We start from the raw sequence: 13,852 nt of genomic DNA, 5'->3' as shown, positions 1-13,852 counted from the left end.
TAGTTATATAAGTGAAGATTTTATTAATTGTCTATCAATGTGATAACGTCCTTTTAAGGTGAGATTAGTTTTATTTCATCTATCAATTATAATATATTTTAATTCTAAATCAATTTATTTCTTAAAAATATCAAAAGTGATAAGTACTCTAAAAATATTCTATTAGCTAGAGTTGTTTTTATGGAAAAAAATCAATTAAACATGTTATGATAAAAAAATATTTAAAAAATAATAAAAAAATCAATCTAAAATAATTTAAAGTTATTTTATTTTAATTTTTTAATTATTTTTATTTTATTATATATTTTTTATTACTAAAATAATTAAATAATATAAATATGTTGAGATATAATTGTAAGACCCAAGACTTTTGAAAAGTTTTATTATGATCAAATCTCAAATCATATAGTTATGTATAATTTTAATTTCAGAAATTATTTTATTAAAGATAATTAAAATAAGTTTTGATTAATTGAATTTGAAATAAATTAAGGTTATTATCCAATTTTACAATTATGGGATTATTTTTTATATTTAAATTATAAAGTTGGTAGCCATGAAATAATAAGAATTTTATATGATTTGGACTAAATAGTTAATGTTTTAAAATATTGACACTGTTGTTTTGGAAAATAAAGAAATTAATTATATTATTTCTAATTTTTGGGTTTGAACATCTTATTGAAAATAATTTGTAAAATTGATGAACAAATAGTATTTTCTATATATAATTAGTGTTGGATTTAAATTGAGTTTCAATTATCATATTGTTCCTATTTTTATTTGAAATTACTAAACTAACCCTAACCCTAATTGAATCCACATCTTCCCTTCCCAAAGGCAAATCCTAGATGCACACACAACACACCTCAAAACCCAGTAGCAGCGGCACACCCACGGTTTTCCCTCCTTCCATGAACGAAAGAAATAGAAGCAAAAAGGGAAGGGAGACTGAGCTACGGCGAGGAGGGGAGGAGGGAGCTCACTGCCGCCGCGCTGTGCAGAGCCGCCACCTGCCCCATCGCGTCCTTCCTATGCCGTCTTTAACATTCATTGCCGCCAGCTGAAGGGAGATCGACGCGAGAGAGAGATAACGCGCATGCGCGCAGATGAGAACGGCAGCACTAGCTGCCAGAATCGTGCAAGCAGGAGCATCCCCGTCCTGTGGAGCCTGTGTCATCACTGTTCTACCACCGCCAGAGCAGAGACGTGTGAGGGAAGAGGACGCCGCTAGGAGCGCCGCGCCGCTGCCACTGTCTGTGCCGTCTTCGTCGTCGCTGGTTTCTTTTGCCACCGCCGTCGTTGATGAGCCCAGCTACCACCATCACCTCTCTATTACTGTTGATGGTGGTCAGCCACCAATCTGGTCTGAGAGAAAGGGAATGCGAGCAGAAGAGGAGGCGGAGAGCCACTGCCGCGGTTACTGAGCCCCTAGTGCTTCACTTCGGCTCTGCCGTCAGGAACCTTGCTGCCGTCACCGAAAAACTCTGCCGGTAAGGGTTTTTGAAATTGCTTTTCACTCGTTTAAGATTCCAGAAACTATTAGGGTTTTAGTAAAATGGACAAATCGACCCCTGCAACTGGTTGGTAAATGGTTGCCCATCTGACGTATCAGGTTGAGTCTGATGTGCCAATTGGCAGTTCCAGGTGTCAACTCCAAATGATTAAAGGGATTAAAAATCACTTCCCTGCATTAACCTTGACAATGTCATAAAGCTTATTCTTCTGACCCATTATCATTACTACCTACCTCCACATCCTTAAAACTCTTCTTACATTAACCTCGACAAAATCATAAAGCTAGTAATTCATATATCATTAATAATTTAGCATACGGTTCATATATACAAGAAGATAAGATTTGGGGGCAACTGGAAGGCCTTGGCAATGGATTAAATGCCTCACCAGATACCATGTGGGAGATCTTGTAGCGCTTGCAGAGGAAGAGGCAAGGGCGAAGGGATCTGGACGGCGTACCAGTCAAGGAATGGGGAGTTGTTAGAGGCGGCAGCGTAAAGGATGGTGAGGACAGCGAGGATATTGGTAACATCAAGAAGATTTAGAGTGAGCTACTGAGGGAGGTTGGCTGAGGACGAGAAGGAGAAGAAGAGGAGGAAGAGAGAACCATGGTGGTGGTGATTTTCAGTGGCAAAACAGAGGGAGAAGATGGTGGTTCTAGAGATGGCGCATGGGGAAGAAAAAGAGAAGAAGAAAAAAGGAAGAGGAAGAGGAAAAGAGAGGTTGCTTCAGCGATAGTGGTGCTGCAGTGATGGTTCTGAAGGTGAAGCTCGATAATAATGGTGATTAGTCGAAAGAAAAAAAGAAGAGGAGGAGGAGGAAGAAAAGGGGCAGAATAGGAGAATAGAAGAAGAGGAGAGTTTTTTTTATAGGGAGGGTTTTTAGTCTCTGTAATTATTTAGAGTTGACACTTGACACTGTTAATTGACATATCAAACTCAACCTGACACGTCAGATAGGCCAATTTGCCAACTGATAGCAAAGGGCGATTTGTCCATTTTCTTTGGTGAGTTGGGCCTGGTTGATGTTTAAGAATGATTAAAGTGCGTTATGTCTCACGGAAAAAAGGTCAGAGACCAAAAAGAATATTTACCCTACATTAAGTTAATTAAGAATTTAAATAAGGTTAGAATAGTTAAATTTATAAATTAAAGTAATTATCTAGGTAAATTAATTTTTTATTGATAGGATTTTATTTTAATTGTTATTAAATTCTTTATTAAATGAGATTGAATTTCGATTGAATTTAAATAAGTTAATTTATAGTTAATTAAAATTTTTATTAATTTTAATTATTAATTTTGTTTATTAAATTTTAACTTGTACTCATTTCGTCTTTGCTGTAGGATTTTCTTTTTTTGTTTGAACATTATGTAGTGTTATCGTGCGTTATTCGTGCTGCTTATATATGTGGGCTGTTTATGCAGCTCTGAGGTTGGTTTTTTACCACTAAACTTGTTAACTTGTTTATGTTTTATGCTGGACTTATTTTCTTAGGATAGATTGTTAGGACAAAAGTGAAAAAAGGTTGTCTAGTAGTGCCTTCTCGAAATCTTTCTTTGGAATCTTAATAATAAATTATTAAATGAGTTGGGAATCTGTGATATTAAGAGAGATGATGATTTGTATAAGGGAATATTGAGATTTAAAGGTCACTAATATAGTTGAGATTTAGTTTATCTACCTTGAATCGAATTAGTAAGAACCCTAGGCTTGAACCTTGTGTGATTGGATATTAGGATTGCCTAGCGGGTTCTTGTGGTTTTACATAGTCTCTATCTAGAATTATTGCTCTGCTGAGAACCCTGTAAGGGATGATGTTCTCACCCATTTTGGGAATTATTATCTTTCAGATACAGGTCCCGGCACTTCTCAATGAGCGGGAGGTTTATCTGTAAGGACAGCGAAGAAGACCTTTTATTCCGCTTTGATTTTAGACTCTCTTTCTTTTGGAAACACTTATATTATGCACTTGTTTTTGAAACTTGCCTTTAGAGGCTTATGATGTATTTTGGAGAGATAGATTTTGTCTATCCAACTGTTTTACTGTTGTAACTCTAGCCGGCCTAATCTTCGTCGGCCGAGACTAGTTGATACTTATATATATACTTATATATGTCTCTTTACTCTTATTTTTTCTTCAAGTTTTTAGTTATCTACGTTATCTGAAGCGTTTGTAGTATAATATTCCTTTCTATATATACGTATTTATATCTTAACCTTGTGTCATAGCATCAAACCATAATTGAATTATGACTTAAGCATAAGTCAATAAATGGTAGGGTGTTACACATATACTAAAAGGTGATGATGATAGATAAAAGAGAACTAAAGAGCAAATTTTCAAAGGCCTAGTATGTACTTATTTCAATGTATCAGAGTTACAAACAGTAACTTAAAATATATACTGAAGATAGCCCAATTTGTATTACATAAGAGAATATGCCTACAAACCAAAAATAATAAAATCCAACGTAAAACTAAGGCAACAATACCTTTTTGTTACTAGAAGTATCTTCAACTAACTTCACCAATGCCTATCTTCAGCAATAAAAAAACTGTATCATGGAACAACAGAGCATTTAATAAGCAACTCATCAAAAATACACTTAAGGGAGTAAAATTATATAGGTTATGTCACAATCAAAATAAGACTTTACTAGATAGAAAAGTACAAATTTCAAACCTAATTTTAAAGACTAGGGTGCTGGTTCATAACCACTATTGGTTCCAAACCTACAATTTGCTTTGAATAGGGATCTACAATCTCAATAATCTTTCACTACAAATTTCACTTGGAGGAAAAACGCTTTCGTGATATAAACATATCATTCGAAGTTGATCATTAATTGATCAAGGACCCCAAAATCTAATTCTAAACAAAATTCAACAGATTCATAATTAGAAAACCATGGTAAACAAACATGCTCTATAAGATATAAAATATTAGAAAAGTCACATTGATGGAGGATTATTGTCGGTCTAGAATTTCTCAATAGAAAAATACTACCTTCGTTGCAAGTATAGTTCTAAACCGCCACACAACCCTCGGTCAAAGTTTGATTTTGTTTGTCACAAGTACAAACCCTAATAAAAATAAACCGAAGTATTCAAATTTCGGGTCATCTCTCAAAGGAATTGCAGGGAAATGTGTTTATTATTGGTTATGATGTACTTCTTTTTGGTGGGTTTTGGGGTTGATTAACAAGAAAACATAGATAACAAGAAAATAAACTAACAATTAATATAGGTTTTGGCAAGGATCAAGAGTCAAGGGTTCCTATCTTGGAGCATTGACCACAACATGGCAATTACAAAGAGTTAATTTCACTTAGTTACCCTCTAACATCGGAGGATTAAGTCAAGTGGAGATAGTTGGCTTTTACACCACTAACAACCCTGAATAGCCAATGAAACTGGACATCAATGATCTCAAGGGTCCTAGATCCTCAATCACTAGCCAAGAGTACCAAAATCTATTCTAAAATCCAACCAAACATTTTATCAAACACTTGATAGGCATAAAAGGAAAGCATGGTAAAATGGCAGGAATAATAAAATCTACAACTATCCAATGTAAGAAAATAACAATAACGATTCAATTAAACATTAACAAACATAAAACATAAATTGCATTAACTGAAATTAAAAGCAACAAGGAGTTCATGAACAATAAAATAACAAAATAGAAGAAATAACAAGTAAACTAGGAAAGCAAAGATGTAACATAAATTGCAAGAAAAAGTAAATCAAAGCAAGAGTTAAACCTAAATCTAAGAGGATTCTATCCTAAATCTAACCTAATTCTAGAGAGAAGAGAGAGCTTCTCTCTAGAATATGACCTAAAGCATGTTACTAAAACTATCCTAATTGCTCTCCCTTGTTCCTTCTTGAGTTTGTCCTCAAATACTTCAGAATTGAGTTGGATTTGGGCCTCCATAAGCTCAGAAATCACCCCCAGCGTGTTGCCTTTAATGAGATAACATGCCACTTATCACGCGTACGCATGGGTCACGTGTATGCATCACCTGGCAACCATCCTTATTACGCGTACGCGTCGCCTTGACAAATTCCTTCTTCACGTGTACGCGTCGCCTTGAGTCTATCAAATCCTTATTTTTCATGAAATCTCCATCTTACATGCTTTTCTCTTCACTTCTTTTGATCCATTCCATGCCTTTTTAATCCTGAAATCACTAACAAACTTATCAAGGCATCGAGTGAAATTAAAGTGAGTTAAATTTGACGAATTAAAGTCTTAAAAAGCATGTTTTTAACCATTAAGCACAATTAAGAGAAATTCATGAAACTATGCTATTATAGTGAATAAATAGGAGAAAAATTGACAAAATTCACCAAATTTAATACAAAATAAACCATAAAATTGGGTTTATCAAACATCAAAATTCAAAAGGCATAATTAGTGCAAAGCAGAAACAAAATATACACATACACACCTAAGGCATTGAAAACAAGTAAGAGTTAGATTCGATGAAACTCAGAAAAAGAAACTAAATACTAATGAAGCTACAGCCGTAGGAGTTGAAAACAAAAATGGTTAATTCATTTATTTGTTCTTGCTTGGAACAAAGTAATAACATTGGAAGCAGAGTTTGGAAGTAAAACCTTTCAATCATGAGAGTCAAAAAAAATAGGTAACTGCCACTTGCAACCAGAAATGAAAAATAAGAAAATGATGTTAGAGCTATAACTACCTGCAAATCGCTTTAATGTAAAAGCTCAGTGTAAGTAAAAAGTTAAAAGAGTATATACTAAACAACAATTTTTTTTATCTCGATACAAACTATAACCCAATATAATCTTCTATTTAGTACCAAGCCATTACAATAGAATATTCTATCAATTCTGCACTTAATTTTTGGATGACCCTAACTTCATGAACATTTTGTAGGATAAAGTAAGCACATAAAAAATAATGAACAACCAAATAAAATTTCATCAAATCTAAAGCTATTTCATTAAATCAAAAGGACTTTTAGTAGGTGATATCATATTCTCATAACCATTACTAATGGCACCAACAACCTCAGTTTTTGCATTTAAAGCTAATGAAACATAAGAGACAAACATCAGGCATGAATATACAACTTCATAAATCCAAAATAGTTTAAGTAAAAGTGAAAACGCAAACACACACGACACATATGCTGAAAACCTCACTTTTTCATAACCATATAAAATAATACCATAGCTACTACTATCTTAGCATCTATTTTCTTATCTGATTTCAGAGTCAAGTCAATTACTCAACAATCCCGGAGATGCAACCCGAGTCAAGTCTTCAACATATATATATACATACATAATACTTTTTTATCCTACTTCAAAAATCTACTTAATCTTTAAGCTTCTTCTAAGGTTAGCTGGGAAAAAAAGAAAAAGAAAAATATTGTTCCTTCCTTTTTCTCTTTCTCTTCTTTTTCTCTCCTGAATCAAGGTACTCCTCTTCATTCAACAAATTTTATGCTAGCTAAAATGTATTGTAAATTACATGTTTAGCTGTTTCTTTCAAAGGCTGATTTTCTTTTTAATTTTTTATTTTCATTTTTAATTTCCACTTCACCTCAAAGTCTTCTTTGGTTGTCATTCTACTCAAACTAAGATTCACAAATATAACAAAAAAAAACATTCATAGTGGATCAATAGCAATAAATATGTGTGAGAAAAAAGAATAGTACCTGTGATGTGGTAAGCTCAACACAGCAACTAAAAGAAAAAGAAGAAATCGACGACAATGGAACAGTAAGAGGAGCTGTCATTGGAGAAAAAGAGAATAAACAAAAATATAAAAAATCAAAATAATTAGGAAGATTCACATTATTATAAACTAATTTCATAATAAATTTGACATTTCACCAAGCTTCAACGTGAAAACTGTGAACAATTGCGATGTGAAACTATAATCTCTACCGCTTTCAGCCTCTTGGTTCCTCAAGTTCTGAATCCCTGAGTTCACAGCTACAAGTTGTCAGCAATTCTACTTGGTAGATTAGATTTGAGGATGATACAGCAACAAAGGCTCTGGAATTAGAGGACATTGGCGATAGTGGATCTGAGACAATAGCGTAGATCTAAGGTGGAGAAAAGACGAAACAGAAATCGAGATGCGGTTTGAATGAGTATAGGACAATGGATGACGGCTGTCAGCGGTGGCAAGGCCTATGGTGATGGTAATCGGCGATGGAAGGAAGCGAGTTCAACAGAAGAGAGTGAGAATGTGTTTTGTGGCTTTACCAGGACATGAACTTTTTACCTAGGAACATTAACATATTTTTTTCTCTTTTTCAAACTATTTAGTTTAGGAACACTTTTTACCAGCAATAATAATAATTGACGTTATTAATTTTAAAAAATTTAAAAATAAAAGCAAAAAGATAATAATTTAGTAGCAATAATAATAATAATTGCTATTATAACATATATTAATAATGGCAAATATATAATGGCCACAAAAATATAGGCTAAATAAGAGAAATAGTAGCCATTATATTATTGTCGCTAAAAATTTGCTACTAAAAATTATTTTTGTTGTAGTATGCCATCTCAGTCTCTAGCCCCTACCACTTAGTTTTCAGATAATACATGTACTCATGAGCTATCAATATTTATCTGAAATTAAGCAGCCTTTAATGAAATAACTTTGATTCTAGCTTAGTAATTTATTTATCATAACTTGAAGCCTATGTACCATAATTTTAGAAATAATCTTGTGAATAACTATAGACAAGCTAATGGGTCTCACCTAGGTTATTTTGCTGGAATTTAGAATTTTTAGGATGAGACAAATCTGGGTATAATTAAAGCTCTTAAGAATTTTACAGTCATACCATCGTCACCAAGGACGCTCTGGGGATGAACACTAAAATAGCACTTTTAACCTCTTCCATTATGATTGGTCCTTTGTTCCTATGATTCATGGAAGTTATAACCTTTAGCCCGAAATCTTCAAAGAAATGTTTCAAATTAGTATGACAGATTGAGGAAAAAATACTCTTGAAATTAGGGGTGAACATGGATCAAATAAAATTAATGTATCTATAGTATTTAGTTGTATCCGAACTGTAGGATGATCAAATCGGATCCGATTTGAACCATATTCTAATAGAATAGATCACGGATACTACATACGTATTTACAGATTCTGCAACCCAAACTAATAAAAATAAATAATATACTTAACATTTAGAAACCCTAAACCTAAAATCCCTCTTTTCAAATGACCTACCACGGCATATATGCTCAGCACAGCCATGCCGGAGACTTGCCACCACTGGCCCTTCGCGTTTGCCTAAGTTGTCTGTGCCCTACTGCCCTATCACTCCTCTCTTCCTCGCATTGCTACTTCACAGTTGTTCCTCTTTGCCTAGTCCATCATCGCCTTGTCATCTCTATTCTCGCTACTCGCCTCTCGTTTTGCCGCTCACTTCTTCATCTCTATTCCTCGTCATCGTTCTACTTTTGGTTATCATTTTGCATCACTTCTGCAGTTCTACTTCTACTTAGTTGCATCATTTCTCTAGTTTTGCTTTTAATTTCCTTGAGTTATTCTTTTGCTTAATATCCCAATCTAATGTTGATAATTTTTTTAAAATAAATTTGTTGTGTTCTAGTAATTTGTTCAATTGTTCTTCTCTTATATTAATTTTATTTTGAAAAAAGTTTAGATATTATTAGATAATCTTGGTTTTCCTCTAATGTGTAGTTTAAATTTAGCAAAATTAATTAGTATCCAATTCCTAGTTCTTCTCTATTGTACCATCAATTCAAGTTCTTTGGTTCTAATTCTTGTTATTGTATATACTTGGTTAATTTTTCTTTCAAATTTTGGCTAGATGTTATAATTTAGTGTTTTTTTATTATTTTTAAATTAAATATTAATATATTTTTATTTTAAATTTTTTAAATTTTAGAGATATTTTTATTTTCTGTTTTTTATCGGATATATCCGACATCTTAGTTGACCCAATTTGTAAATATGTGAATTCGATCATGATAAGTTTGGAAAACTCTAAATTTAATTTGATGATGAACAAACATTATTAAAGCAATTATTTACAAAATTATTAGTTTGATCTCAATTCATACTTGCTTAATTAATAATTTTGTTGATGCAGATTTGCATTGGGTCGAATGTTGCAAGCCCAAATATGTTTCTCACATCTCAGCCTTGTGCATTATTGATACATTTATTGGCTGAATTATGATCATGCTATTGGGCCGAAAAGAAAAGAAAAGTGCAAGCCCAATGTGCTTATAAATATTCACCCTTGGTTAAAATGATTAAGTGACTTGGCTGAAGTAATTTTTATTAGTTGGGCCAGTTTTTTTCATTATTATTAGCCCAAATAAATTAGTGCTATGAAGCAAGCTTGTTTGGTCCGAAAATAAGAAAGAAAGAAAGCAAGAATTGCTTCCAACGGATCTCATTTCCATCATGTGGTGGATTTCAAATTTAATTAACTTGAATTAACTTGCATTGAAAACATGAGAGAGGTTTAACATTTGATTTGATGGACATCATCAATGCTACACACTACCTAAAGCAAGGAAAGTGGAAACTTTAGTTTACTTTATCACATTCATTAATTATTATTCAAGTTTCTCTTTCTTCACTCTCATCTTTCTTCTCCACTTTCGGTCACCTCACAGAGAAAGAATGGAAGCTAAGCCTAGCCACTGAAAAGAAGGAGAAGCAAGCTACAAGACCATTGTAATGATGGCAAGAAAAAGAAAACAAAAAGTATGTTGTGGCTGAGATCTTCACCAAGAAAGGTAAGATTTGGTAAAGTAATCTCGAGCTCTCCATACCAAAAATGGAAGAAAAGATCTCGGTCAGAGGAAGAAGATCCTTAGAGGAATGGCTTGTCTCTGATTCTGCTCAACCACCACAGGAGGTAGCTACAGTGGCTACGTGATGGAAGAGGCAGAGGATGGAGCAGATAAAGCTGTCATCATCATGAAGTATCAAGGGCTAGGAGTTCATCTTGGAGTGCAAGACAAGATGAAAGGCTCAGATTGATGATTATTGGTGACCAAGGAAGAACCAGAGGTAATTGCATGTTGGTTATTGTATTCGGTTACTTCTCCTCTCTCTCTCTCTGGCCAAACCGGTTTGCATGAAAAAGAAGAAGAAAATTAGCTTGGTTCTTTTGGTTTCAACCGTGGAGGCTTTTCCCTCTATAAATAAGGAAAAACAGCCAGGGCTTGAAGCAAGGAGTGAGAGTGCAAGACACAGAGTTCTCAGAGCTACTAAGCTAACATATGTTCTTCTCTTCAATGTATTCTGTTTTGTATTTTTCTGTTTAATTTTGTCATGTCTTGAGTCTCATGAAAAAAGGCAAACAGTGAGATTTGTATGAAAAAGCCATAGAGCTGAAAAAGACAGAGAGTGCAAAATTAAAAGAAAAAGCCATAGATGTCCTTAGAGTTCCTTTGTATATCTGTGTTGTGTTTTATGATTCTGTGGGAATCCCATTGTAAGTTGGGTCAGCACTTTACAGTTGAAAGCTTGGCAGTGACCAAGTCAAGTTCAGTTTGGGATTAGATTCTAGACTTGTCTCGGATAGGAAGGGTAGTTCCTACGAAGAATTGGTGTTTGTAATCAAGGATGATTATAGTGAAATTCCATCATTGTTGTGATGGAGACTGGATGTAGGCTGCATTGCACTTAGCAGCTGAACCAGGATATATCTTGGTGTAATTTTCTCTCTCTTCTACTCCATTTCTGTTTCTGCTGCCCAGGAGATAAAACTGAAAAATATCTCGTACCTAGTGACGAGATAAAAGGAAAAAGTCTCGTGGCTGGGTACGAGACAAAAATAAAAAAATCTCCAGAAGTTGTTTCAAAAACCAAGAAGTGTTACTAAACAAAAAGTGGCTAAGATTCAACCCCTCCCCTTCTCTTAGTCACTGATAAACTATCGGATCAGATTGGATTCAACCTTAAAAATACGAATATGATATCCATTCGATTTGATTTGTCTGTAGTCCAACTTGACTAGTTTTCAGCTACTTCAGCAATATCAACCTTAGAAGTTGCAACCTTCCCATTCTTTCCTTCAAGCGTCCAAATTTTGTTTCTTTTCATCTTAGAATTGAACTTCTAATGAAAGAATTGAGTTAAGGTAAACATGGATAAAAAATTTTTATGCAATTGAGTTGATGACTAATGCACTAAGCGGGCTACACGTTGGCACAGTCAAATCGGTAATGATAGATAGATAGCCAAGAATTAATAATGGGCTTTAGCTTTTTGTTTCTTAGCAAAAGCTAATAATGGGCTTGAGCTTTTCGTTTCTTTTAACAACTGGATTTAGTTTATAATTTTATACTAAGATGGGAGTTAAATCTCAATTTGACCTCTGAAATTTGGCCTGATACTTAGAATGACCCCCACAATTTTGTTGGCCCTAATTAGAACCCTCAAATTTACAATTGTGGCTCCAACTTGCCCCTGCGATCATCTTCGTCACCGAAATACTGTTCTAGCGCAATTGCATGGCATGGTAGACACTACTTAAACGATGGCGCATTGGTTTCGCGCGCAAACCCTTTAGAAACCACGTAGTGTAAAGGTTTCCTTGATGTTTTACAACTTATGATTGTCGTAGTGGAAAGAAAGAGAGTTTTAACCCAAAAAAATTGAAATGACGTGGTTTCCAAAGGATTTGGGCGCGAAACCAATGCGCTGTCGTTTAAGTAGTATCCACCGTGTCATGCAATTGCATCAAATCAGCATTCTGGTGACGGAGATGATTTCAAGGAAAAGTTGGAGCCACAATTGCAAATTTGGGGGTTCTAATTGGGACCAACGAAATTGTGGGGTCATTCTAAGCATCGGACTAAATTTCAGGGGCTAAATTGAGATTTAACTCACTAAGATGGTGAGAATCGAATCGGTCAATAACTTAGTTAAGTAATTGGTTCAATAATTTAGAGATTTAATTGAGGTTCAACCAATTTAATTGAATATAAAATAAAATTATTAAAAATTTAATATATAATTTAAAAATAATTAAAACAAATAATTTTAAATATCGACATTTATAACTAACAAAAATCAAAATGCTCATACTCGTAAATGATAAAAACATAATGTTCTACCACTAACAGTTATTTTAGTTCATAAAAATTAGAGAAAAAAATAAATAGGTTCTTAACCTTTTGATCCGCATACATTTAAATTCTCAAGGATTTGAAAATACATGTAAGTCCCTAACTTTTTCAAAACCTAGATATATTGATCCCTCATGTTCACTTGAGTTTGTCAGATTCAATGGAAAAATCAAACGTAACTCCCGTTGTACTGACCTGGTTGATACGAATGTACACGTGAGAGAGATTTTAAAATTGAACAAATTAGACTCAGGGATCGATATGTTCAGATTTTGAAGAGGTCAGGGACTTAAATGTATTTTGAATTCTCAAAAACTTAAATGTCCGCGTACCAAAAAGTTAGGGATCGATTTGTTATTTTCTCTAAAAATTATAAAAGCAAAAAATAACAACAGAATAAAAAAATAACAACAAAAATTAACAACTCAAAAAAAAATCAACATAAACAACTCAAAATTAGAAAAATTTTAGCATAAACAATGCAGTGACGCACACCATAATACCATCAACAACATCAGCAACAAGAATTAACAAATCAGAAAAATTAGCATAAACAACTCAAAATTAGAATCATAGCATAAACAACTCAGAATACAAAAAGTTCCAATTTAAACAATGTAGTGAAGTACTATACTATAGCACCATGAACAACTGAAAATCAGAAAAAATCAACAAATAGCAACTCAGAAATCAAAATAAATAAAACTAACAAAATAACCAAAAATAAATTGAGGTAGCAGTGCTTACGGCGGTGAGAGAAAAAAGGTGACGGCGCGGCAAATACTCCACAGCCGAGCAAAGAGAGACATCGCAGTGAAAAAGAGACAGAGAGAGAGGACGTTGAGCTTGGAGTCTCGGACAGAAAGAGAGTGAGAGAGGGGAGCGCTAACAGATCGAGCAGAGACGACGATGGAGCAGTCCTTCGCAGCAGCGACGTCGATGAGAAGAGGATCGAGGAGAAGTGACGACAACAGAGAAAGGAAAGTGAGCTCGGACAGAGAACTCAAAGAAGGATGTTGACCTCAGAATAGAGAGAGAGTTTGAAGAGACGATAACTGACTAACGGCGACGAGAAGAGGAATGATGAGAAGAGTTCGACTATAAAAGGAATGCGATGGTCGGATGGTGATGGTGGCTGGATTTAGGATTGGCTTTCAGAGAGAGAGAGAGAGAAAGAGAGAGAGAAAGAGAGAGGTGG

The sequence above is a fragment of the Arachis duranensis genome, chromosome 8 (assembly GCF_000817695.3).
Source record: "Arachis duranensis cultivar V14167 chromosome 8, aradu.V14167.gnm2.J7QH, whole genome shotgun sequence".
Taxonomy (NCBI): domain Eukaryota; kingdom Viridiplantae; phylum Streptophyta; class Magnoliopsida; order Fabales; family Fabaceae; genus Arachis; species Arachis duranensis.
Note: the sequence above shows the minus strand (reverse complement) of the source record.